Here is a 27851-nt window from a genome sequence, read left to right as displayed (position 1 = left end):
ACGCGTGTAAATGAAGCGGGGAGGTCAGCTGCCCGGGGACGCGTGCGGCTGCTGTGCAGCAGTGCTGACTGACACAGCACGGGTGCACCACGTGCAAGAGAGAACGGGACAGACGCAACATCCGAAGACACAGGAGATAACAATTTTCCAAAACTGACGGTATCAACATACAGATTTGAGAAACTCTGAGAAACGGAAGCAGAATAGATACAAACAAAAATCACAGGCATGCGCACCACGGTAAAGTGCCAACAGCCAGGCGTGCAGAGAAAGCCTTCAAAACGGCCACAGTCCTGAGGGAGCAACAGTAAGGTCAGAAGGGCGTTCCAAACGTCAGCAGCGAGAGGAGACGACACACCGACCAACTGCTGGAAGAAAGCGACTGCTGACCTGGAACCTGACACGCGACAAAAATGACCACACTGCAGGGAATACAAAGCACAGAAGAGAGACGATCTTCCGCATGGGGAACGTGAAGCGCGGCGGGAGGAACGACCGCGCCGGCAGAAGCGGGAGCCCGGGGCGCACGGGGCAGCGCCGAGGCCTGCGGGGACGCACGAGCCGCAGCTCGGGGAGGCCGGGCCCGCCGCGGGAGCCCAGAGTACAGATCCCAGCAGAATCCACTGTGGACGCCGAACACCGAGTTTCATGCATGTTTACGCAAGGCTGCTTTTTCCCTCCTTTAGATAAAGAAAAACCGTTCTCAACGAGAGGGGGACAAAACGGACGGCAGCTGCATCCGGACTGCGGGCTGCGGGTAACGCTCCGTGGAGCGGCCCGAGGAGCTGCGACCGCGACCTCCGGTGTGGGGTCTCCGGGCTGAGGAGGGGGCGTCGCTGCCGGTCCCGGGGTCTCTAAGGGGGCGACGGAACCGGTCCGGCAGCCGCGGAGAGAAGCGCCCCCGCCGGCTCAAAGACGCCGCGGAGCAACGCGCGGACCGGAAGCCGCAGGAGGAAACTGGAAGCAGACCGGAAGGAGCGCTTCCCCGCCTCCTCTCCAGCCTCGCCCGCTCCCTCTGGCGCCCCTAGCGGGAGAGCCCGGCGCGGCGCCGTCTTGCCAAGCAGGCGTGTGGGCTGCAGGGCCGGGCGTGGAGTGCGGCGTGGTGGGCGCTGTGCCGCGGAGTCGTTAACTTAGATCTTGGCACACTTTGCATGCTCTGAACAGAAGAGCTCTGGCAGAGTTCTACTGTCAGATAAAGGTGACGCCGATACAAGAAACGTTACTATGTTGTAGAGCTTTTCACAATTGCAAAAGAGCAAATCCAGCAGGTAGTCATAATAATTCTAAATTTGTATGCTTCTGTTAATAGAGCCTCAAACTATATAAAGCAAACATTAACAGAAATAAAAGGCAAAATGCTAGATTTCAGTATACTTCTTTCAATGTATGTTAGGTCAGGACAGCAAATTAATAAAGATGTACTATGTTTCAATATCTTGATTAATTATCTTGGCCCAAGAACACATATGGAGCACTGCACCCAGCAGCTGAAAAATCACAGTCTTTTAAAGTGTACATGGAACCTTCATCAAATTTTTGCCCATATGTTGGGTATAAAGCAAATCTGAACAACTTTAATTGAAATTGAAATTGTCTAGAGTATGTTTTTGACCATAGTGAAATTAAAGAAGAAATGAATAACAGAAATTAAAATATTCCTAAATATTTGAAAGTTAAGCAATACATTTCTAAAGAACCTAAGATTCAAAAAAACACAATGAAAATTAGAAAATATTTATATTAAATTACAATGTATATATGACATATAATAGTGCTAAGGCCATACATACTTAAGAGAAATTCGTGATCTAAAAACATATCAATGCGGAAAAGTCTGAAAGTCAGAAATCTGAATATTTCAAGAAATTGGAAAAAACCAGCAAATAAGCCCAAAGAAAGTAGATGAAACAGAAACCAATGAAATAGAAAATTCACAAAAGAATCAATAAAATCAAAAGTTGTTTCTTTGAAAAAACTAGTAAAACTTTAAAATCCCTAGAAAGACTGATGATGACTATGAGAGAAGACACAGATTATCAACATCAAGAATGAAAAAGATGACATCTTTACATTAAAAAGACAAAAAAGAGACCATCTAGGTGTTGGCAAAGAGTTCTTAGAGTTGATACTGAAAGTTCAGTTCATAAACGGAACAACTGATAAGCTGAATTTCACCAAAAGTAAAATGTTTGCTCTGCTAAAGACTCTGTTAAAAGGATGAACAGACAAGCTACAGATTGGGAGAAAACATTTACAAGCTGCGTATCTGACAAAGAAGTATTATCTAAAATATATAAAAGATTCTCAAAACTCAACAGAAAAAAAACAAAAACAACCCAGTCAGAAAATGGGCCAGATGTGTGAACAGCATTTCATGAACAAACACATATGGGTGGCAAATAAGCACATGAAGAAAATGTTCAATGTCGCCATCCTTTACGGAAACGCAAAGTTCACGCCGCAGTGAGACCTATGAGAATGGCTAAAATAAAAAGTAGTGACAACAGCAAGTGTGGACAAGGATGGAGAGAAACTGGATCGCTTGCACGCTGCTGGCGAAAATGTAAAATGGTACAGTCACTATGGAATGCAGTTTGACAGTTTCTTAGAAAACGTGACTACCATGTGACCCAGCAATTGCACCCTTGGGTGTTTATCCCAGAGAAATGAAGATTATATTCACACAGGAAAATTGCACATGAATGTTTACAGGAGCTTTATAATAGGTAAAAACTGGAAACAAGCAAGATGCCCTTCAATGGGAAAGTGGTTAAACCAACAGCGGTACGTCTGCACTGAGGAAGACTCCTTAGCACAGACTGCAAAACCCTAGGGCTCCCTGCTGTGGCCCTGGTGACAACCTGCCTGCCCTTCCCAGCAGGGTGACAGTGCCACTGCTCAGGGCAGAAGGCTTCCCATTCTCCCCTCCCTGCGTCTGTATCTGTGCCAAGTCCTAGATGCAACTAAAGAGCTCTAAATCCTGGCTCCGAGAACGACAGGGCTGGCCTCCAACTCACCCAAACCCCAGGCTTCTCTCTGCATGTCCCCCTCCCTTTTCTGCCTCACTTTCCCACCAGCTTTCTCTCTCCACACTTTCTCTTCCCTTTCCCTGTCTCCCCCTCACTGCCAGCCTCCCCCTCCCCCACGGGGGTGCCGGAGTCTGCTCTTACCAGCCCTCGAGTGCCGATTGTTAAATTTTCAGGAATTTTGTGAGCCTTTGTTCAAGACAGTCATTATTAAAAGTTAAAAGATATCACCCTACTATGAAATAAATTATATTAAAGTAAAAGTAATAGGCAAAACTTATCACTTGCTGATTATTTTTCTACATTTTGCCATTCCATATGCTCTTGAGGTTCTTTACATCTAGTGCATCTAAATGTTATATCCTGCTGAGCCACTGGGCATGTCTTCAAAGTCCATGTTCAGCGACGTCACGATGGTAGCATGAAATCCACAAGGTGGGAGTATTTACACCATGGAAATGGGCAAATGCTAAAACTGGGTCTGGATTTACTGTTTTATTGATTGTCTAGACTTAAGAAAGTGATGGAAAAAATGTTAATAATGCAGAAGTGTATTGTCTGTAGCTGTTACATCATGAACTATACAAAATTTTGAGGAAATATCCTTTCAGAATTTGAAAACTACTATCCAATTCAGCAAAGAATTCACTTACATCATTGATGACTGAATTCCAACCCGTGTCATCTTCGTTGTTTTACTTTCTTCTTACTCTTTCATAAAAACGGAATGTCAGCCACCACTCATGTCAGAATGAATGCTTCCTTATGGACATAGGAAAAATCAGCGAGGTCACTCTGTGAGTCAGTTGGCAATTCACAGCACAGTACTGTGCACTTTAGTGTTATTTGTAAGTCGTATGCCGCATGTCTGTCATGTGAGTATGACTCGTGATAAACTCACGTGTGCACAGACCCACAATTTCTGTAGCGAGCTGGTTGTGGAACTCACCAGCACATCTGCAGGTGACAGTGGCCTTCCTTCCCTGTTCCGTGTCTCCCTGCTTATATTCTGTTTCTTCTTTTCCCTCTGTATCTCTGTATTATTACAAAACCTCCCCTGGCCTACCCTCCTCACCCACGAGCCTCCCTGATGCCCACCCTCCCTGGGCTCACCGTGCCTCGTGTGGATGTGCCCGGGGCTCAGCCCTCACATACACCTGCCGTGAGGGATTCCAGGCTCGGCGAGGCCTGAGACGATGGCCAGTCTTCACGGCTGGTAGAGCACAGCCTGAACAAGCGCGGTGAGACCCCGAGGGCCAGCCTGGACGGAGGAGGGCATTGTCATCTACCCCTCATGACTGAGGAGGCTGAGGCTGAGCCTCACGTCCCACCCCCCCACCCCCAGACACCTGGCTCAGAAGAGGCAGAGCCAGGCCTCGGACCTGGGTCCTGCACTTCCCAGACACGTCCTGAGACAGCGGTCCCTTGGTGGGGAAAGTATCTGGCAGTCACGGGGACTTGCATCCCCCACCAGCTTCCACCAAGGGGTGCCCAGGACTCGGTAGCCCAAGGCAAAACCAAACCATGGTTCCTGAATCTGATGCCACACACGGAGAGAGGTCTCACCTGACACCTGGGGATCTGCAGCCCCCCAAAGAGCTCTCATCGCTCCTGGAATAATAACGATCATCACTGCTATAGCGGCTGCTTATTGATCAACGGTGTGACAGATACTGTAGGTACCGAGTTCAGATTCCCCAGAAGCAGACCCTGAAATGTGGGTTAGAAGGCAAAAGACTTTTTCAGGAGGTGAGGGGCAGGGATTGGGGGAGCAGGGGGGCTCGGTGGGCCATGGAGTGGGGGGACAGTGGTGGCAGGAGGGCAGGGGATGGGGGACAGGGGACGGGGTCAGGGGTGGGAGGGCAGGGTGACAGGGAACAGAAGACGGGGCAAGGGGGCAGAAGCCAGGGGGAAGGGGAGGGGGAAGGGGCAGGGGGCAGGGATGCTGCTCGGCTGCTGGCACTATCTCGTGAGATCTGCACATGTGCCTCCAAGGCTGGCCGTGTGGGGCCCTGAAGTGAGCAGGTGGGAGTGATGTGGGGAGCCACCCGCAGCCTCACACTGGGAGGGTACAGCCAGAGTACAGCCAGATACACACTGGGAGGCTAAGGAGCCTGGGGATTCCTGTGCCCTGGGCCTTCTCAGCTACCTGGGACTGTGAGAAGCACGTTCCCTGTGCGGGAGCTCTTCCTTGCCACCACAGGCCTGCGCTCTTATTGCCCTGGAGCACCCCCAGGCTGTGCTCCCTTCTTGTAAAAGCCAATGGCCCTCCCGATCCCAGCCAAGGCCACTGTGGCCAACAGCAGACACAGCACCCAGCACGTAGAAGGCACAGTAGGTATTCGTGGAGCCACTGGATGAGCGAGTGGCTTCAGCATGGGAGCCTTACCTGCTCCCTGCTTGCAACCCTGGAGACCTACCAGGATCCAGGTATCAGGCGTGCCACGCCCAGCCCATGTGCTGGCCAAGCCCCTGCAGCAGGACCAGGAAGCGGTGCTGTCCACAGGGCATGCTGGGCTCCACAAGGCCAGCCGGACAGCCTGGGCTTCCCCCAGCTTCTCCAGGCCCCCTCTGCCCAGTGTCACAGCCCTCCAGGTACCAGGCTCTGAGCTGGCTTGGGGAAGACACCTCCTTTCTGCTGAGTGGACTTGGCACTTTGGAGGTGCCCACTTGCTGCCAGAGGGCAAATAGGACAGTGTGGGGTAGAGGAGGAGGTGGAGAAACAGGACCCTGAGGCCATAGTCGTGTGCCTTGGAGAAGCCACCTGCACTCTCGACGTGGAGCTTTGGAGACTGAACCCTCAGAGCAGCGCCATCCCCTGCCAGCATCCTCCAAGGCGGGGCAGGGGTGGACACCTTGGGGTAGTCCTATGCCCACCCAGCCATTCTGTCCGCTGGCCAAGGCCCTCTCTCTACTTGGAAATCAAGGTCTGCACCAGGCAGAGAAGGCCCAGACCGCCCGAGCAAGTATGGCCTTAGCTGTCCCTGCTCTCCAAGGTCCCAGAGGGGGGCTGTGGCCCCTGGGGCTGCCAGCTCTGCATACTGGCAGAGGAGGAAAGTCCGCCCTGCCCACTGCATCCTGCACCCCTCATCAGGGCACCTACACCCTGCTCTTGTGCTGACCCTGGGTTGTAATCCCCGCTCCTCGTGCCTCATCTGTCCCTTTAGACTAGGACCCCACTGGGAGCCGGGGTATCACCAGGTCCATTCTGCACACCCAGGGCTTGGCACGGAGCCTGGCCACTCTGTACGTGTTATGGGGGGCGGGCGGCGGAATGAATGGAGCCACTAAGCCCCCCAGTTAGCAGAACCATGCTGTAGGGCAGCATCACTGCCTTGCTGTGGGTAATCTTAGGCTCTGGAGTTAGGTGACTGCTTGAGTGTCCCACGCACGGCCAGGAGGTGCAGACCCTGAAGGATGCCCTGGTGAGGTTGATCTAGAAGGAGGCAGCAGACACTGGCACAACAGGTCCTAAGCAGGACATCAGGGAGATTGGGCGCGGGCCTGGTGTGCACCAGGGACACAATAGCTCCTCAGCCTCTTCCCCCAGAAACCAAAAGAGCCCCAGGATTCAAGGAACAGGGGCTCTGTGTGGGGTCATGGGAGGCTTCCTGGAGAAGGCAGAGAGGAGAATTTGAGGAGAGGGTACAGTGAGGGAGGCCTGCAGAGTGGGACCCAGCCAGTGAGAGGGTGCGGTAGGTGCCGTGAGGGTGGCCAGGTCCAGGTGAGGACATCGTGGGCTCTGCCTGCCGCAGAGGCATGCTGTGAGCCTGGCACTCTCCTGCGGTGGGCTGTGTGAGCGCCAGGAGCTCACATGGCCCATCATAGCTAGAAGCTGGGGTTTGGCAGGCTGCTGGGGAGCGAGCGGGTGGACAGGAGCCCATGCCAAGCTGGTGGCCTCTCCACTGTACCTCCTGCCTCGGTTTCCCTAAGGTGCCCAGGACCAGGAAGTGCAATTGCTCAGATGAAAGGCCTCCTGTGATGGTCCCTCTGCATGTGGACTTGCCACCAGAAGGATCCACGTCCTGCCCTTGGGACCCTTGGCAGCCGGGGCCGGCTCTTGGGGGGCAGGTCCTGCTGGGTGCCCGGGTGCTGGCCTGGCCCCCCTCTGGCTTTCCCTCGGCCCAGCGGGTGCGTGTGCCTGGCCTCCCCTAGATGCTGTGGCCCTGCCCTTGGAGGCCACAGTCCCACTGGAAAACTCCGGGATTTGGCACAACTGAGTGACATCCATTTCCTTACTTGCCTGCCAGCGGAGGGCAGTGTCCTGCCCCCTGCCTCCCAGGCCCCCATGAGTCAGGGCTGTCTTCCACCTGCCCCAGCAGCCAGCGGAGTCCGTCCAGCAATGGTGATGGTCATCTGAGGGTCCCACAGAAGTGCAAGAGGTGGGGCAGCCCTCTGTGGCTGCATCACAGAAATCGTTCAGTTTGGGGAAATTCCACAAATAACCCCCAGTGAGCAACACGCCCCCGGGGCCTCCACAGAGTCCTCCTCACCTCGCCCAGGGGCACCTCTGGACCACCCATCTGCAAACTGCCACGCCGAAGGCAGCTGGGGCCCCTGGGGGAAACCTGCTGGACGCTTCCGCCCCCTCCCTAGGCCCATGACAGAGGCAGCCACGGCTGTCCTGGTCCTCCCTGGACTGTCCGTCGGCCACCTGCTGAGGGTCCAGCTCACATGAGCTCAGAGGGACAGGATACTCAGCAGCATCCATGCAGCCAAAGGACCAGGAGAGGCTTTGGGGAGGGGCCGGGTGCTGTGGGCAGCTTGCACCACGCGGACGACACCACAGCTGCCCCTCCCTGCCCAGCCTCTCCCCCTCCCTCCTCTCCTGGCTGTTTCCAAAGGGCACCCCCACTGCCCAGTTCAGAACAGCCTCGTCTCTCCCCCTGCCAGCACTTGGCAAACACATCTAGAGGTCTTTGCTAAAAGGGTCTCTGGGGAGTGGGTCCATGTGACCCCGTGGCACCCACCAGGGGAGGCCTGGCTCCGGGCGCTGCCCCTCCCCTCTCACGGTCACTTTTAGGCACCTTGGACGAGGGTCACAGGGGAGGCCACGCCTGGCAAGCCAGCGACTGGGACCTGCACTGTGGCTTGAGGTGTTCAGGGACTTGTTCAGGCCCCACGCAGGTGGTGACAAACTCAGACTGAATCAGGCCGCCTGAGGCTTCACCAGGCAGCCCCCGTCCCGGAGGGAGGCGACAAGCCCACCTCAGGGTGAAACCTGTAAACCCATGTTCTGAGTAGACCTTGAGACCTGCCCTCCTTCCGGACTTGGGCCCTCAAATTCCTCAACACGTTCCCGCCGCAGGCTCCCGTCCCACCCCTAGAGCCTCCTTGCTGGCCAGCAGGTGCGGACTGCACCCCACTTTCCAGGCAAGCCCCCCGAGCCTGTGTAGAAGACTGCTGAGCAGTGGGAGGCTAGGGAACCAGGCCCAGGTCTGAGGTCTGCGGCTCCCACCACCACGGAGACCTCAGGGGTTCCGGGGACCAGCCGGGGGCCCCAGGGGGAGCCAGGCTGCAGGCTATCCCTCTGAGGACATCCGTGGCTTCCCGGGCAGGCAAGGACCCCGTCACAGCTCTCAAGCATGCCAGGGCCTGAGGCTGCACCACACTCTTCCCTGAGAGGCAGGTGGAATCGTCCCCGCCCTGCAGCCAAGGAAACTGAGACTCTGAGCTACGAGCCCCTGCCCAACAGCAGGGCGCGAGCACAGCCAGGGAGGGCTGGCCCGGCTGCCCTGCCCAGAGCCTGCGGCTGGCCGTGCCCACGTCTCCTTCCAGCCCCTCGGCCCTGTTGAGTGTCCACTCAGCCCACGTGTTCCTGGGTGACTTGGAACAGCCCCCACAGTACCCCCCCCTTCACCGTCAGCACGGTTTCCCTGCTTCCCTGGGGCCCGCCTCCTCCCAAGGGTGCACACACCTCCCCCACACCGTTCCCTTGAATTCTCAGGACAGCTTGGGCAGGTGTCATTACTCTCTCTTTCCTGATAAAGAATCTTAAGTTGAGGAAGGGGAAGCTCACATGGCCATGGTGGATAAGCCCAGCTCGCTGGGGCTGAGCCAGGCACCTCCGTGCACAGTGTGTGCTGCGGGGAAGGGGCCACAGCCCACTGCCCTCATGCCTGCCATGGCCACTGGCTCCACCTCCTCCCCCAGTGGCTGGGCCTCCCTGGCCCTCCTCTCAATGAGACGTGTCCCCCAGGGCAGCTGCGCTCCAGAATGGCCTCCATCTTCCCCACCCTGCCCTCTTTCCCACGCTGTCCTCAGTCCCTCCTGTGGGAAGCACTGGGGTGCCCCAAAGGAGCCAATGAGCTCAGGGTGGGAGGCCCTGCTGAGAGGCACCAAGAGCAAAGGCCTAGAGGCCAGGACTGATTCTAGCACACTCAGGTCGTGCACTGTGTGGGCGTCAGCCTATATCTGAGTGTGCGTGTGTGTATGTAAGTGTGCATGTGTATTTGTGCATGCATGTGTACATGTGTGTATGTGTGTGCATGTGTGTGTGTGAGTGTGTAGGTGTGTATGTGTGCAAATGTGTGAGAAGGTCAGTGAAAGCGTGAGTGTGTGCATGTGTCGTGTGACTGCATGTGTGTGGGAGTGTGTATGATGTTGAATGTGAGGCTGTATGTGTCAGTGTGTGCATTGTGGGAGGGTGTGAGTGTGCACACCTGTGTAAGTGTGCGTGTGGAGGTGTGTGTGTCTGTGTGTGTGTGAGTGTACTGCGTGTGTGTGCACAGGTGTGCGTGTGTGCGGAACAGGGAGGAGGTGCAGAGCAGAGACTAGCAGGGTGGGGGTGGAGGGGCTGCCAGTAAAGCGGGCAATTCTCATGCACAAGGACTTGGAGTGTACGTGGTATTCATGCCATGTACCGAAACAGGATTCGATGTGCAGGAGCATTTTGTGGGAAATGCCTGTGAAGGATGAAGGGGGACCAGGAGTGGGCAGGGGCCCTTCTGAGATGTGGCCAGGCCCACGAGGCCTCCTAGCCCAAGCTGCCCTAAGAGGAGTCCCTGGCAAGAACTGCCCCGCCCTGCACAGTCCGTTGGCTGGCAGCAGCAGGGTGTGCACCGTGCAGGGATAACGTGGGCTGGGTCAAAGGGGCAGCATCTGGGGCGTCTGTCCCTCCACTCTCTGCAGCTGAAGGACCCCTGAGGAGCACACTGCATGGCCACCCAGTTGGGGTGTTGGTGGTTAAGTCATGGACTCAGCTCCACACCCACACTTGTGGGTTTGGCTTTGGGCAGTGACTCTGCAAACACATTTTTGCTTTGCCAGCAGAGGGTGCTGGAGAGCCCGAATGCAGGTGACCTGGGAGCTGTCCCTGGATGCTACGTGAAACAGGATAACAGGCAGGCTCTGCCCAGGGGGTGCAGAAATTTCCATCACAAGTTGCTGGAAAAGAGTGTCCTGCTCAGAGGGGAGCCCATGCGGACATTCCTAAGACGACTTTGGACCTTCAACCTGGCCCCTACTCACCCCTAGGAGGGTGAGCTCCTTGTCACCCTCCCTGGCCTGCCTCCAGGGCCTGCAGGGGAGGGCAGGCTCACCTGCCCCAGGTGTGCCCCAGGGGATGCAGGGAGCTGCGAGGGAAACTGGAAAGCCTTGTTTATCCACTTTACTGCCTCCTCGCTCCTGGAAAAACACCAGCTGCTCCCCACACTCAGGAACACAGGTGTCCCAGCATCCTGGCTCTTGGCTAAACAGACCGGCTGGAACAGGTGCACCCAGCCTGCCGGGAAACCCAGAGTGAAGCGTCTGTGTCCTCCATCTCCCCACCCACATCCCCAGAAGGAGCCAACACGGCTCAGGGAGGGGCAGCCAGACATGCCTGGGCAAGCGATCAGTGACACCCACACCTGAGGCTGGGATCCCTCGGGATGGGTGTAGAGAGGCTGGTGTCCTCCCCACCACAGGAGGACAGAAGGCGATGGGTGCAGGGGCAGGGGCCAGGCTCTGAGCAGGAACAAAAGGAAGAGGAGGAAGCAGGGTGCCAGGGGTGGTACACATTGCAATGTCCGCCCTTCATCTGGTCACTCTCCTGCTCCGGACCCTCAAAGAGCCCCACAAGCCAGAAGCCCCCAGCTGCTGTTTGAGCCCTTTGTGAGGTGCTCTGTGCCCCTGAGCAAACTGGCATTTCTTTGTTTCACCCCAACTCTGGTCTTAGGTCCTGAGACTACATCTTCCCATCCCTACAACCAGGGCCAGAACTCAATGTGTGACCAGGCTCAGGGTTCAGACCACAATCAGGATTCAATATATGTCCAGAGTCAGGATACTATGTGGGACCATGATCAGGGCTCAACCTGGACCAGGGTCAGGGTTCAGTGTGGGACCAGGATCAGGGCTTTGTGTGTGACCACGGTCAGGGCTCAGTGTGTGTCTGGAGAGAAGACACACTGTGGGACCATGATCAAGGCTCAGCACATGACCAGGATTAGGGCTGAGTGTGTGACCAGGTTCTAGGTTCAGCCATGCCTGGAAATGAGAATCCCCATTATGAAATGATGATTGACAGGCATGAGCAGTGGCCTTAGCGTTATTATCTTGGCATTCTCTCTCCTGATACTAACCATTTAAAGGTCTTCTTCAGGCTACCAGAGAGAGAATGTTACCACCTGCCCCAGGATGGGACGTCCTGGGGCCAGGGTCGCAGCCGCTGTCTGCAGCATCCACCCACATGGCTGTAGGAAGGGCAGGACTGCCCCCAGTAGCTCTGCCAGCCACGCAAAACCACCATTGCGTCACGCACTTTCTGTGGGCATTGCTACGTTTTTGATAGACACTGAATCTCAGAATAGTTTCAGATTCACAGAAAAGTCACAAGGATGGTATGAATGGTTCCCGTGTCCCCTGAGCCCAGTCTCTCCTATTTGAACATCTTGCACGCGTGTGGTCCATTTGTTACAATTAATGAACTGATATTGATTCATTATTAACTCAAGTCCCCAGTTCATTCAGCTTTCCTTCATTTTCCCCTGTTTTCCTTCCTTTTCTGCTCCAGTATCTCATCCAGGACACCACGTGACACTTAGTCGTCATGTACCCTTAGCCTCCTGGGACTGTGACAGTTTCTCAGACATCCCGTGTTTTTGATGAGCTTGACCGTCTGCAGGAGCACTGGTCAAATATTGTGCAGAATGTCCCTCCACATGGGTTCGTCTGATGTGTTCCTCCTGGTTAGACTGGGACGACCGTATTTTGGGTACAACTGTATTTCGGGGACGACCACAGCAGAAGTGCAGCACCACGTCCAGGGTCCCCCCGTCCATGTGACTTCCCTCTGTTGGCGTTGACCTTGATCCCCGGGACGATGCAGCATTGCCAGGCTCCTCCCCCACCCCATTCCCACGCTGTCCTCGTCAGAACGAGGCCACTATGCAGAGCCACGTTGAAGGAGTGGAGGCCTCGGCTCCACCTCCTCGAGGACGGACGCTCTGCTTACGCTGTTTGGAATTCAGTGAGGTTCGCCTCTTCTCTCCCAGTTGTTCCTTTCTTCAATCGTCTATTCGTATCATTATGGGCTCAGGTATTTATTTTATACGTGAGGTTATAATCAAATACTGTTATTTGTTTTGCTCCTCAAATGGTCCCAGCTCTGGCCATTAGAAGGTTTTCCGCATGCCTGAGGTATCCCTTTGACAAACCCTATCACTTTGGTTTTTTTTTTAGCATTTTCTTTTATTTTCTGGGCCCACATGATGCTCCACAACCTGAATGTCCATCAACTTATACACGATAAACAGAACTTGGTGTATCCGTACAATGGAATATTATTCCATCATAAAAAAGAGTGGAGTTCTGACACATGCCACAAACGGGTGAAGCTTGGAAGCCTTTTGCTAAGTGAAAGAAGCCCGTCACTAAAGACCACGTACTGTGTGACGCCTCTTCCGTGAAATGTCCAGACAGGCAAATCCATAGAAAAAAGAAGGTAGCATGGGGGTCGTCAGGGCGGGGGGCAGGGAGCTGGGAGTGGCTGCTGGTGTGTCCAGGGTTTCGTTCTGGAGTAATAAAAGTTTTCCAGAATTAGACTGTGGTGATGGTTGCACCAGTCTGTGGATATAATGAAAAGCACTGAATTATACATTTTAAATGGGCGAATTTTACAGTGTGTGAATTATATCTCAATTGAAAAGTTTTTCAATAGAGCATGGTGCTGTAACACCAAAGTCAAGGCTTTGGATGCTTGTACCAGCCACCCACCCCCCACAATTTTTTTTAACAAAGGAGTTTCAGGCTAATTTTTATTCCCTGTTGCATCCTTAGTTGGGGGCTGAGAAGTAGGTGCTGGCAGGCATCGCCTGATTATTCAGCTGGACTTTGGGCCCTTGTCCAGTCCCAACCCACAGCACCCTCTTCTGGAGCACCCTCCTTGGGGACATTGGGTGTTGTCAGCGCTCTTGCTCTTCAGACAGCAGATGGAGGCCTGGAGAGGCAGGGCACAGGCCCAGCAGCCCACGGCGTGGGCAGGGGTCACTGCCCCCGAGCCCAGGTTTCTGGTCGTGGGCACACAGGGAGGAGCGGGAACTCTCCTTCGTCCTCTGTGACTCTGAGCCCAGCTCCTGCTCTCCCCAGACACAGAGGCCTCCATGGGGCATGTGGGCACAGGAGCCCCATTTGTCCCCAAGCACAACTCCACTCAGCACCCACCCGCCAGTCAAGGGCTGACTTCAAATCCTGGCTCCTCCCCCACCCTTGCTCAGACTCGGTTTCCCCGGTGCGAAGTCGGGAAGGAGGTCGCACTGGCTGAGCTCCCAGGTCCTCCACTAGTTGGACAAGCTCACACTGCCTCCCTCGCTCCAGGCCTGAGACTGGGAGGGGACCCAGCAGGTTTGAGGGGCTCCAGGAGGTCTGGGGGCAGGGTGTTGTCGGGGATATCCAGGTGGCAGGTGGAAAAGCAGTGGGCCCACCCCGAGCTGTGATTATCAAGTCCTCCCACACTGGGAGGCAATGGTGACCACCTCCTTCTGCTGGCTAAAAGCTCCAGTGAGGAGAGTGCAGGTGTCTGTGAGTGTCCGGCTCCAGGTGTGCACACAAATAACAGGGTCCAGGGATTTCTAAAGACTCAGTGTAGTTGGCGTGTGCCTGCCTGCATTCCTGGGTCCAGCTCCAGCCCCAAGCACAGGTCAGAGAGAGGCAGGGTGGATGGGTGGAAGGAGGAAGGGAAGGAGCAGGGGCAGGAGCAGGATTCAACCTCTGCTTCACCTGGAGCTCTTGGAGTTCCTAACTGGGCCCCTTCCTGGAGGTGGGATCCTGCTCCACCGGGCTGGCAGGGCCCTTGCAGGGTGACCGACCAGTGCAGGACCCCTTCGATGGCCCAGCTCCCTCACCTGCCCTGCGCACCTCTCTCAGGGAGTAGAGTCTAATGCCAGGCCAGGGAGGCCACGTGTTAATTAGGGCCCCTGGAGAGAGTCTGGGCTGTAATTGGAGAGCACCCAGCTTGTAAAAGAATGAGTTTCCCATGCTTAATTAGCTTAATGAGGGGCGGCCACAACCCCTCCCCCAGCCTGAAGGAAACCAGGGCGGCCAGCAGCCAGCCCACCCCCGCCCACTCTCCCCGCAGGGAGGGTCCACCCTTCCCCTGAGGGCCATGGCCTGAGTTTTGAGAAGGACAGCCCTCTCTTACATCCCCCACAGCCCAGCTCAGCACCCCACCCCATGGGGGCTGCAGAATCTTTGCCCCTAAAAGGCCCTTTGAGAGTCACTGAGTTCAGCATTTCTCAAATCAACGTGGCTCTCACAGGTCCCCAAGAAGAGAACTGTTGTATGCACTGGTGAAACCCTCCTGGCTCTTCCCTACACTCAAGATCCCTCCCCTCCCCTCCTCCTTCAAAATGCAGCCCACCTGTGCCTTCTCCAGAAAGTGGCTGCTGGCCCCTGGTACTGCTGGATCACACATGGTGCCCCCACTCGTGCTACGTGACTCACTATTTCTATTCACGTGGGTCCCACCCCACCACACATACACACACACACACACACACACACACACACACACACACACACACACACACACACACACACACACACACACACACACTCGCCCTGCACCCCAGCATCAAGGGTCCCCAGCTGAGCACTGATTGATTCACTACCTGGTTCTGGGGGAACCCAGGGCTGCGGTCCTCTGTCCCCCTCCTGCCGCCTCTCTGTGGCCCAGGGACGTTTTGCACTCCTGCATACACAGAGCCCCATGGCAGGTAACAGGTGACAAGGTTACATAGGCACTGGGATGGGGGAAAGGGCAAGAAGCAGATCTGGATTCAGCAAGAGGAGGAGGCTCGTCCTACTCAAGCCGTCCAAGGTGACAACGGCAGCTTGCATGAACCTCACGAGCCTGGGGAGTCCAGGCAGGGCCCTGCCCAGGAAGCTGGAGAAATGCTTTGTGTCCTGAGGCACCATGTGGGGCCCTCCAGCAGAATATGCCAGCGTTTGGGGGCGTGCTCTGGCCTCCTCCATGTCCCTCTGAGGCTGTGTCTAGGGCCCGTGCCATGCCTGTTCTCCCACCAGGGCACACTCTTCGTTCAATCACACCCTTCCTGACCACGTGCCCCACAGAAGAGTGAGGAAACTTTCTCAGGCTTGGGCAGGGGCTACGGTGGAGTCTGCAAAGGTGCCCGGGCCCCGAAGACCAGTCCCTGTCCCAGGACAGCTCTAGGCGGGACCGGGCTGCGGGCCTGGAAAGCCAGGGGCTGCTGGACATGGCCGTGTGTTCTCACCCTCATGGTCCACAGCTAGGAGGCCACCAAGCTCAGGGGTGACATGGAGAGGAGTGGCTGGAATGGCATGGCTGGAGCCAAGCCCAGGGAGTGTGACCCCGGCATGGTCAGCCAGCACCTGTCTCTTCCTGGCACAGAGAGGTGCACGGTCAGGGTGGGCCCATCTTCACCATCTGGGGCCTGTGGCAAATGGGAGTCCACACACCATATGTCCAAAATATGAAAGATCTAAAAGAAGCTGGAAAACAGGGAAAATGAAATATTATGGACAAATATACCATCAAGACCATGGGGAAACCCTGGTGTGAATTTAGATATGGATTCCTTGGCCTTGGTGCTGGGAGGAGGCTGCCCAAGGACAGCAGGGACTCCGTGCACGAGCTGACCCTCCTCTGCCCACCCTGCTCCATCCCGCGTGGCCCTGGCCTGTGTGTCCAGCTCCACCCTCACCCCCACCTAACATCAAGGGTGGGCACCGGGCAGCTGGGCCCACACTTCAAAATAGACGGAGAAGAGGCCCCTCGGGCTCCTAGGTCCCCAGAGCGGGACTGTTAAGGGGCTCAGGCCCCATGTGGACACCTCTGGAGCACAGGCCCGGGCATGGGGCCTGAGTGTCCAAGACAAAGATGGTTTTGTCGGGGCCGGTGAGGGAGGAAGGGTGTTCTGGGCACAAGGCCAGGTCAGGGGAGGGCGTGGAGATGGTGTGAATGGCTCACGGGAGGGGCTGAGAGAACTGGAGCCCACATGGAGTGGAGAGGACAGGGGGTGAGGGAGGCCTGGGAAGGTGGGGTCGTCCTGAGAGTGGGAGCCACTGGAGGGGATGGAGGTGGGACCAGGACTGCAGCAAGACCCTGACAGCAGTGGGCAGCCGCGCCGTGCACAGGCCCTTTCCTGCGCTCCCTTGCCATTCCACAGCCCCCGAGCCTGGCCTGGAGGTCGGGCACGCAGTGATTTGGCCGTGGATGGTGCCCGTGCGTACCGCTGGCTCTGTGCGCACCAGACCAGCAGCTCCAGCGCCCTGGCAGCTGACTAGGAATGCAGAGTCTCAGGCTCTGCCTGTGCCTCCTAAGTCAGGATCAGCATTTTAACCAGATCTCCAGGTGACGCATGTGCACACTGAAGATCAAGGAGCTAGCTTTCGGCCTGTAGTGCCTCTGTTTCTCCATTAAGATGGGTTTGGCACCTGCCGCCTGCCCTGGCACAAAGGAGAAGATGAGGGGCCTTGGCTGTGAAGGGCCGGGTCCCTGAGACCCCTGGGCAGGGATGTCACTCAGAGACCACCTTCTTCCCCCCGCCCAACTTGGGGCCTCTTGGCAACTGCAGGGAGGGGGAGGCCAGTGGCTCAGGACCAAGCAATGACAGAGAGGGGGACAGAGGGACCTTCTGTGAGCCCCGGGGCCCCTGGGTGTGGGGCGGAAGGAGGCCTGGGTGGCATGAGTCAGGTTGACCTGCTATCCCAAGCTCATCTTCCAGCTAAATTACCAGTGTGGCGCAGGTTGGGGGCCGGCCGTATAAAGGTGCCCTTGCACTCGCAGCACCGCAGTCACCGGTGGACACCCACGATGAGGTCCCTGCTGCTGCTGCTGCTCCTGGCTGCTCTGTGTGCCGCCCTGGGTAAGGCCGCTGGCTGCACCACAGGAGGGATGGGGAGGTGCCTGTCTGGGGCTTCAGGCCTGGGTGGGTGCTGCAGGGTGACCAGCTGGACATGGAGACCCCTCCCCTTTGGGCACAGTTTCTGGTATCTTTCATGCTCTTGTGGGAGTGAAAAACTCCAGTGAGAGGCACAAGGCCGCACTGGGACCTGCATTCCAGCTAGGGTGACCAGCTGTCCCCCTTTCGCCAGGATAGTGGGGATTCCCGGGATGCAGGACTCTCAGTGGTAAAAAAAAAGATAGTCCTGGGCAAGCCAGGATGAGTTGGTCACGCCCTCCCAGCCCGGCTCTGCCCTGACCTTGATGACCTGGCTTTGGGGCCTGAAATGGGGCCGGGAGGGGGGTGATATAGCCTGTGATTATCAGCTGAATAATGATCATCTTGGGAATAATTAGCCCCCTCAGCTTCCTCCGAGCGTGGGGTGGGGTGGAGGGGTGGAAGCAGGAGAGGAGGCTCCTTGGGGAGCAGTCCCAGCTTGACTGGGGCCCTCAGTAGGGAGGCTGGAAAGACAGGTAGAGGGGGCCCTAGATGGCTGCAGGGGACAGGGTGCAGGTCAAGGTTGGGCAGGGGCATCACTTATCAGAAGAGCAGAGAAAGGAGTGGGTGTGGGGCCTCACGCTGGGGCACCCGCTTAGGTCCTTCCAGCCCCAGTGTCAGGGTGCAGCTGAGGGAGGGGAGGGGTTGGAAGGCTGAGTCGGGAGCTGTGGCCACCGGCCTGGGGTGCCTTCATCCTTAGGGGCTTAGCTTTGCTGGGTGGTTGACCTGTAGACTGCTGACACTTGGACAGCACCTACTGGGAACTGGCCATGGCCCCAAGGACCTAACAAGTGTCAGCCGTCAATTCTCATCACAGCCAAGGGCATAGGGACTATCAGGATCCCTACGGGGAAACAGAAGTAGGGTATGTCCTTGTCAGAGTGACCTGGAAGTGTCTCCCTGGCTCCACCAGCACTGGGGACTTAATTGCAGACAGGGGGTCAGGAATAGCCAGGGGTCATCCCCAGACAAAGAGGCCTATTTCTCTTAGAAGTTTCCAGAACTCTGGCCTGGGAAACATGGCCCTGGAGCCCAGAAAGGGTGGGAGGTGTGTGAGGGTCTGAGCCTGGCCCTTTGCTGCCTGTGGTTCAGCTCCAAGAGCTCCCCACTCTCCACGGAGGGGCCAAAGGGCTTTGATATCAGCTGACCCGTGCGTGGAAGGTGCTATCACCCTGTTCCACAGGCACCGGCTCTCAGGCCAAGGAGGTGTGCTCTGCCCGCGACACACCTACTGGACACCCCTCCCAGGGTAACCCCTACAGGACACCCCCTGCAGGACACCCCTCCCAGAGGACCCCCTATAGGACACCCACTGCAGGATATCCCCTGCAGGGAACCCCCTGCAGGACACCCCCTGCAGGACACCCCCTGCAGGGAACCCCTCCCAAGGTCTCCACCCTGAGCCTCAGCAAAAGATGCCTTTCCCAGCAGCAAAACCTCCAGCGCAGGGCATGGTGTTCCCAGCTTCCCTGCCCCGGCACGCCCCGCACCGCTCCTCACATCCCGTAAGCTAGCCTCGCCTCTGCCATGCCGCACCTCTCTCTGCCATGCTGCACCTCTCTCTGCCATGCCGCACCACTCTTCCTCAGTTCATCCGGGCCAGCCCCAGGCTATCAGCTCCAGGAAGCCTTCCCAGGTCACCCCGCCCTCTGTCAAAACTGCATTCCCTCTTGGCCAGATGCCTCCACAGAATGTCCATTGAACCTTTTGCTCTGTCCCGCTCAGGGTCACACCACCCAGAGTCACAACGCTCGGCCTTGCCCAGGCAGCCTGTGTGTTCTCGTGGGCAGCAGTCTTATCCCAGCTCTCCCCAGTGCACGAAGGCCAGCCAGGGCCAGGGCATTCTGCTGCCGCCCGACACTCAGCCTGGGTGGGGTCCCCAGCAGTCCTCAGGCAGATAGGGGGCCTTCCCTCTAACTAAACAGCCCAAAAGCACTTACTGTGTGCAAAGCTCTCAGAGCCAAACCTGCCCTGGGTAAGGCAGGCCAGCTGCCTCCGGCTTCTGGACAGCCAGCCCAGCCCTGGAGCTCCTGCCATCTTTCCCTGGTACAGGTACTTCCTGCGTACCCCATCCAATCCTCCCCCAAGGCCAGCAACACAGGCTGTGGTTATCTCCATCTTATAGCTGAGCACAGGGACAGTGAGGGGTAGAACCCAGGGCAGCCCTGAATTCAACCCTCCTGGTTTCACACGACGCTGCCCCATCCCTTCCTCTGTCCACCATCCACCCCTCCATCCCTCTACTCATCCACTCACCCATCCATCTGTCCACCCACCCACATACTCACTTCTCCATACACCCCTCTATCCACACACCCACCCACACACACCCATCCATCTACCCAAACACCCATTTGTCTATACACCCATCCATCCATCCATCCACCCATCCACCCATTTGTCCACCCATCCACACACCCACCCATCCATCCACCCATCCATCCACCCACCCACTCACCTGCCCATCCATCCACCCATCCATCCACCCATCCATCCACCCATCCACCCACATAACCATATACCCACACATCCACCCATCCATCCACCCACCCACTCACTCACCCATCCATCCACCTATCCATCCACCCTTCCAACCATCCACCCATCCAACCATCCACCCATCCAACCATCCATCCACCCATCCACCCACCCATCCACCCATCCACCCACATAACCATATACCCACATTCCATCCACCCATCCATGCACAAATCCATCCACCCATCCATCATCACCCCTCCAACCATCCATCCATCTACCCACACACCCATCTATCCACCCATCCACCAACATAACCATACACCTACCCATCCACCCATCCATCCATACACCCATCATCCATCCATCCATCCACCCATCCACCCATCCATCACCCCTCCACCCATCCATCCACCCATCCATGCACAAATCCATCCACCCATCCATCACCCCTCCAACCATCCATCCATCTACCCACACACCCATCTATCCACCCATCCACCAACATAACCATACACCTACCCATCCACCCATCCATCCATACACCCATCATCCATCCATCCATCCACCCATCCACCTATCCATCACCCTTCCACCCATCCATCCACCCATCCATCCACCCACAAATCCATCCACCCATCCACCCATCCACCCATCCATTCATCCTCCCACATATCCATCCACCCATCCTCCCACATATCCATCCACCCATCCATCCTCCCATCCATCCACTCATCCATCTATCCATCCACCCATCCACCCATCTATTCATCCACCCACATATCCATCCACCCATCCATCCATTGGTCCACCCACCCACCCACACATCCATTCAACCATGCATCATTGCACCTTCCAGTTCATCCACCCACCCTCCCTTCATCCACCTGGTCTTTCCCTGGTTGAGCTTACGTAGCTCCATTACATTCTTTAGGGTCCCCTGCCCCTCCCCAGAGGCAGTAGCAGGGGTGAGGAAGCAGATGAGTGCATGAGCTTACAGGCACCAGAGAAGCGGGGAGGGCCATCAGCGAATCCAGCCCAGGGCAGCCTGCAGACGCCCCATACCTGCTTCTCACTCCTGCTGATAGCTGGTTCCTTACACACACACAGGGCCACAGGGCACAGAGAGGAACATGTCAGAGTCACCACCACAAAGTCCTTGGTCCCTCAGCCCCATCCCAGAGGACCAGAGCCCCCCTGGAGGGAGGGAGGAAGAGGAGGCTCAGAGAGGGCCATCCTGGACAGGCGGCCAGGCACTCAGCTCAGTCCCCAGCTCCCAGCCCAGACTGACGGGCCTGTGCTTCCTTCCCCCAGCCCAGGCCCTGCACTGCCACGTGTGCTGCGGCCATGAGAACTGCGAGTCTCTGGTGGAGTGTGCCCAGACTGACAAGTACTGTGTGATTACGCGGGCGAGTGAGTACCCGGGGCCACGCACACCCAGCCCTGCCCCGCCAGCACCTGACAGAGGCCCTCCTGCCCTGTCTGAGCCCCTTCCCACCCTCCACAACCAGCCAGAAGCCTCAGTGCCCCCAGCCCAGCCAGGTCCAGACTCCAGGGGCCCCGCTGCCCTCCAGCAGGAACCCCACAGTGTGGCCCACGCCCCGCAGGCTGTCATGGCCTGCACTCACGTATTTATGCAGGAGGAAGCCCCACAGCTCCCCAATAACATTCTCAGGACAAGGCCTAAAAGAGGCTTCAGCTTAATCTGGAGGGAGCCCATTTAAAGTTTTAGGAAGGGAGGCAGCAGACGCCATGTCTGTAGCCTTAGTGCCTTGGCCTGGTGTTGGTGGCACTTCTCCCTAGTGCCCTGTCTCAAGCTCGGCTGCAGCTGGCCAGCCATGACCTCATCCCTGGATGCCCTGTCCACATCACAGTGGACCACCTCGCCCAGAAGGTTCCCTGATCTGACCAGCGCCCTCCCCAGGACAGACCCTCTTCTTCTTCTGGCCTCTGTGGCCCCCTCTGCAGATCTGGCTCTTCCCTGAGCCTTGCGGGTTGAGCAGGGGCCCAGAGCTCAGTGTAGGGTGAAATGTGACAGTGACAAGCAGGCTGGGGACTCAGGCAGAGTGCCGAAGGAGTCCAGGGGAGAAGGCTCCACACAATGACCTGAGGGGGTGTGAAGGCTGACAGCACTGCAGAGGGCGAGGAGGGGCAGTGGGAATGCTGGCCAGGAAGGGTCAGTGGGACAAGGTGGGACCTGAAGGAGGGGCAGCCCTGTCCCTGAGAGGGGAGGAGGCACAGGAGATGGTGGAGGGGCAGGCCTTGGATGGCTGCATAGCTGTCAGCCTCAGTGTTCACGTCTAGGAGGGGATGAGGGATCCTGTCCCCTGTGGGTTGCTGCCACCCCTAGGGTCGTGTCAGGCAGTTCACTATTGGTCCTGGGAGACCTATCCTCTGAGCCAATTTCCTACCAATACCGGTGATGACAAAAGCCGCTCCAACTTGGACTCGGAGCCACCCCCATTTTATAGAGAGACACAGGGCCTGCCCAGGGCCCCCTGAGTGCACAGCAGGGCTGGGACCTGTGCCGGGGTCTGTCGCCCACACTCTGTCCCTTCCCACCCCCGGCTGGCCCTCAGCCTGCTCTCAGCCCCGGGACTGTGCAAGGGAGCTGCACATGCCCCTCAAATGCCTCTGGAACCCTCCGTTGTGGGACAGAGACGAGCCCTGCCCAGAGACCAGCTCTGTCACCCTTGGGGGCCAGGAGACGCCCCCACCTCGCTCTGACTACCCAGATGCTGGGACGGCACAGCAGGAGCGACCTGTCCATCCACTTGCCCAGCCACTGCCCACCGAGCACCCAGCAGGTGCCTCTGTAGCCAGCCTAAGGCAGGAACAGGGATGACAAGGCCCTTGCCCTGTGGGGGCCGCTGAGGGAGCTGGCCAGAAATCATCAACTACAGGGCAGAGAGGCCTGGAGAGCCAAAGACAGAAGGGCCGGGGCTCTTCTCCCCTCACCCATAGCCTTGGTTCTTACACCTTGGACAGGGCCAGGTGCCCTTGGGGGCTTCTCTCATCCCCCAGGCCTGCCACCTGTCCCCACCCCTTGCTGTGCATGCATCTGCCAATCCATCCAGCCAGCCAGGCCGCCCTTCCTGAGCGACTGCGGATGTGGGGACACAGAGGTGCATGGGGCCATCTGTTGTCCAGAGCCTCAGAGCTCACAGGAGAGCCCATGGTAATGGGGGTGTCAGAGGCTGACAGGAGGGGAGGGTGTGCTCGTTGGAGGGGACGGGGTGAGCAGGAGTGTCCTGGAGCAGCCACAGGGGGACCAGGGGGACGAGAGCCTCTGGCAGGCATGAGTGGATGGAGGCTCCCTGCACCCACCTGCAGCAGCTCCAGCAGGAGCAGGTGGCTTCCCATCCCCCGAGGTGGGGGCAGAGAGGGGAAAGGGGTGCGATAGCAATGGCTGAGCGCCAGGCCCCGCAGGGTTCTGTCCATTTCTGGTCCCATCCTCCAACAGCCCTGGCTGCATGTCCCCACTTCTAGGTGAGGAAATGAGCTCAGAGCCCACCCGGCCAGGACGTGGCCAAGCTCCAGTGCGAGCCCAGGGCCTTCGCTCTCCAAGCCCCCGGCCTGTGACGGGTGGCCCTGCCCATCCCAGGTCTCTTCACAATTACTCAGAAAGGGGTCAGCAAATGCAGCCTTGATTCCATTTTTTCCTTAAAAACAAAGCCAGTTAGCATTTGCTGGCCAGATGGGGGCAAGATGTGGACAAACACTGTCTGGTGTCCTGCCCAGCACTGCCTCCAGGCTCAGGAGCAGGGTGTGTCCCAGAGGCGGCTCCTCAGTGGGCAGCTGAGCCCTTCCTTGGACCCTCTGACACTGTCTTCAGTCCAGCAGCAGCTCCAGCCATACGGACCTGTGGCTCTGTCCCTCACCAAGGTCTAGAAGGGCTGCTCGGAGTGTCAGCCACACTCTCCTCTAGCTGCTCGCTGCGGGAGTCCGCTGTGCACAGACCCTGCTCTCAGTGCTTCCTGTGAATTCAGACATTTGACCCCAGAACAGTGGCAGAGGGTGGCTCTGTTATTGTCCACATTTGGCAGATGAGGAAACTGAGGCACAGAGAGATCAAGCACCTCAAGATAGAGCCCTCCCACCCCAATCCCAAGGTCTCTGAGCCAGCTGCCAACAAGAGGCCCCTTCGTTCAGGGTTACAGCTTCCAGAACCTTCTAAACAGTGCAGAATACAGGAAGAAACTTGCCTTAACCAACGGCTGTGTGGTTCCGACTGATTCTAAGGAGCCTGCACCGTCATCTCAGGGGCCCTATCTACCCACAGAGGTAGTGGTGCTGTCCCTAAACCCGCTCATCCCTGCTTGTTCCCAGGGCCCCCGGCAAGGCCCTGGCTCCACTGCTTTACGGGCCGTGGAGCCCCACCCTCCCTCCCCTCCATCTCACAGGACTTTCCAGTCTCGAGAGCACCAGGGCTGAGAGTGGGCACCTGGGCCTTTCCTCTGGCCCCTGAAACTCAAAGGCAAAGAGCCCCTGAGAGGGAGGGGAAGGGAGTAGGGTGACCGAGAGACTGGGGGAGGGAGGAGCTGGTGAGCCACCTTGGCCCCAGATGTCACGGGGGAGCCTAGTCTGAGGGGGAGACAGATCCCCATAGGAACCCAGAAAGGACCCTCACCCACAGCAGAAGGCTCTTTGGGACCAGCCTCAAGCTGCCACCTCAAGCCCGTGCAGACAATGGAGCTCCCAGGACCCTCAAAGCAGGCTGTGCCCCTTGTGCGGACAGCCCCAGGCTGCAGGGTCTCCCTGAGGGCTGGGGACGGGGGGGCCACAGTGCAAGATGCACGGCTCCCATGGACCTCCTCCTCTCTCCTCAGCCAACCCCGGTGGCATCCTCGTCATGAAGTCCTGTGCCCCAACCTGCCCCAACAGCACCGTGTCCTCAGATGGCCGTGCCCTCTCTGTCTCCTGCTGCCAGGGCAGCCACTGCAACCGCAGCGCGGCCTCGGGCATGGCAGGCAGCCGTGGCACCCTGTGGGCCAGTGCCTGTGCCAGCCTGCTGTGGGCACTGCTCCAGGTGGCCTGGTGAGGGCCCAGCCCTTGGTCTCTCCTGTGACTCTCAGCATGGCGTCAGTCTGCAGCCTGAACAGCTCCCCGCATGCCCCACCCTGGCGGCGAGGGGTCCCATCTCCATGGTCATTCCTCCTCTCCACTTCGCCCAGGCCACACCCAGCCCCCTCCCCAGTGACGGAAGCTCTAACCCTGCTTCAGGGAACTGCCCGATGGGGACACCCTCCCCCAAGACCTACACCTCCAGGAGACTCTCAGTCCTTGCCGGACCCCCGGCCGTCCAGAAGTGGGAAGAGACCCCCAGTTCTCCCCAGTGCCCTCTACTCCCACTTCAGGGCCTGGGGGCTCTTCTCCCTTCAGGCCCTGCCTGGCAGGACCCCTGTGCATGTGGTCATCGGGCCCCTTGGGCCCCCTCCTGTGCCCAGAGTGGTCTGTGCAGGGAAAACACAGCCCAAGGGCTTGGGCAGGGGATCCCTCCAGCTCTCTGTCCATTCCCCCAGCCACCCTGTCCTCACTGCATGTGCCCACCAGCCGCCCATCCATTCGCCCGTCACTCTCTCGTGCTCACTCACTGTCCTCATCCTGCACTCATTCACCGCGAGCCCGCCCTGGGTGTCCTCAGAGCCTGCCCCGGCCTCAGCCTGCTGGCTGGTGCTCCTAGCCTAGGGACCCTCCAGCCCCATCCAGGTGAACACAGGCCTTATCACTAGTCCCCTGGCTGCCCACTGTGGGGGTGGACAGGTCTCCTTGGGGCTCGTTGTCAGGCATTGGAACTGGGGCATCATTCTCATGGGCATGGGGGCACTGTCTCACCTCCCCCAAACTGTCATGACAGTAGAATAAAGTGTGAGATCTTCTCAGTCCTCATTTCCAAGGTGTCAAGTCTGCTGAACCTCACTCTTGGGGAGGGGAAGGGCCCCTGCACCCAGGAGGTAAGCAGGGATCTTTAGAGGGGTGGGTAGGGATTCCCGATGCGCAAGCTCAGGCGGGGAGAAGTGCACTTGACTTGTTACCTAAGAATCCCATATCTAGGTGGAACCCCCCTTGGTCAGGGTGGGGGGTCACATCTGGGGAGGCTATCTGAGCCTTGGGGCCCCCGTCTATGCTGCCTCCCCAACCACATCCTGTGTGGCCTCAGTCTCCAGCCCTGCAGGGTGTCCCCACAGTCCTGTGTCCCTGCTGGGGGCACAGACTCCTCCAGCCACTCTGGACAGGCACTGGAAGCTTTGAGGTCTCCCAAGGCCATGGCTCCTGCCAGGGCTCTTCTGGGTGGCAAGGCCAGAGCCCCCAGCCTTGGAGGAGTTTTGCTCCCCGGCCACTGTTCAGGGCTTGGCTGCTGGGGGTGGGGGGCACCGGCCCTTCCTCACCCAGGCCCTGGAGCCCACATCCTCTTGGGGTTTCCCTGCTGCGGGGCCTGTGGGACCCTGCCCTGGCCCAAAAGCCTCCTCCCCATCCAGGCTGAGTCCTTGCCGTGCTGTCCTGCCCTTTCAGAGGCCAGAAGCCAGAAGAGGTGTCCTCCCCTCCCCCTACCTCTTCATCCCTCACATCCCGGTGGGCACCGGCCTCTGTTCTGGGAGCACAAGCAGGTGCTCCTCCCGCATCCCTGCGAGGCGGGGTTTCCCCACAGCCTCCTCTCTAGCCTCATGGGGCCGCAGTGCCCACGATGTGCCGAGACTCCAGTCCCCCTGCCCTGTATGCCCCAAGGCTCCGCCAGGCCTGCGGTTGGTCTCCTGAGCCAGCGCCTGTGCCGTGGCAGCCGTTCTGTGGGGAGCACTATGCTCTGGGCTTGGCCTGAGGGAGGGGGCTCCTGCCGCCCCCCGTGGCCACACCTTGAGCTGTCTGAGGGACAGTGAAGGACAAGGCGGCTGCTGCCAGGATTCCCACAGGGCCCCTCCAAGCCTGGAGCACAACCTCCCCTCGTGGGCATGGTGCGGCCCGCTGGGCTCAGGAACCCAATGGGAGGCTGGTAGGAGGTCCGTGGGGTCAGCCATGCCTGCAGCATAGTTGGGGTTTTCTTTTCTTAAGGAAGGTGCGAATCCTGACTCTCCCATCTGAGGGGCCTTGCCAGGCAGCCCGGCCCAGAAGGGGCCTCACCCTTTAGGGCAGGCCCCTCTCCAGCAAGTCCCAATGGAAACCGCAGCAGACAGCTGTGGCCTCCGCCTCCCAGGCCTCTGCGTTCAGGAGTCAGGGCGGGGCACACAGTAATATCCTCCAGCTTCAGAGGACCAAGGCACAAAGAGCTTTCTGGAACCCCCACCCCACAGCTCCCAGGTGGCAGCGTGCCCCCTCTGATTCCCTAAAGTCATTAAATCAATAGACCCTCAAAAAGCATCCCCTGCAAGCAGTCCTGGTCCGGGCTGTTGGAAACCAGAGTGACAGACACAGTCCCTGCCAGGCAACGGCGAGCAGAATGGCAAATCCCCCAGGCTGCAGGCTTGGGGAGAGGGTATGGTTGAGACATGGGAAGACACCCACATCTCCCACAGTGGGGACAGCACATGCAAAGGCCCGGAGGCAGGAGAGGGCTCGAGGGCCTGTGAGGAGACTCAGGCAGTGGCAGCAAGGACAGCGTGGCCATGCCAAGAGGGGCAGCAGGTACGGCCAGCCCGAGCAGGGCTCACGGGCAGAACGGGAGGCTGGGATGGCTCCTACGAGCATGGGCAGCCTCTCAGGGATGGCAAGGGAGGGGCTCCAGTCTGTTCCTCCTCCCTGGGGAAAGGAGCGGGGACAGAGGAAGAATTGTTCCCACTGGGCGGGGGTAAGCAGCCAGAGAAGTTCTGGAATGAAGGTGGGGCCTTCCTTTCCCTCTCCTTTCATGCCAACCCGGCTCCATCGGACCTGCGGTCACAGTCAGGACCACTCCTCTGTCCTGGTCCCCAAGGACCCGCCCACACCCCCGTCTTACGCAATGCCGGTGGCTGAG

Source organism: Cynocephalus volans, chromosome 15 (genome assembly GCF_027409185.1).
Source record: "Cynocephalus volans isolate mCynVol1 chromosome 15, mCynVol1.pri, whole genome shotgun sequence".
NCBI lineage: Eukaryota > Metazoa > Chordata > Mammalia > Dermoptera > Cynocephalidae > Cynocephalus > Cynocephalus volans.
The sequence above is the reverse complement of the archived record's forward strand: the minus strand, read 5'-3'. Positions refer to the sequence as shown.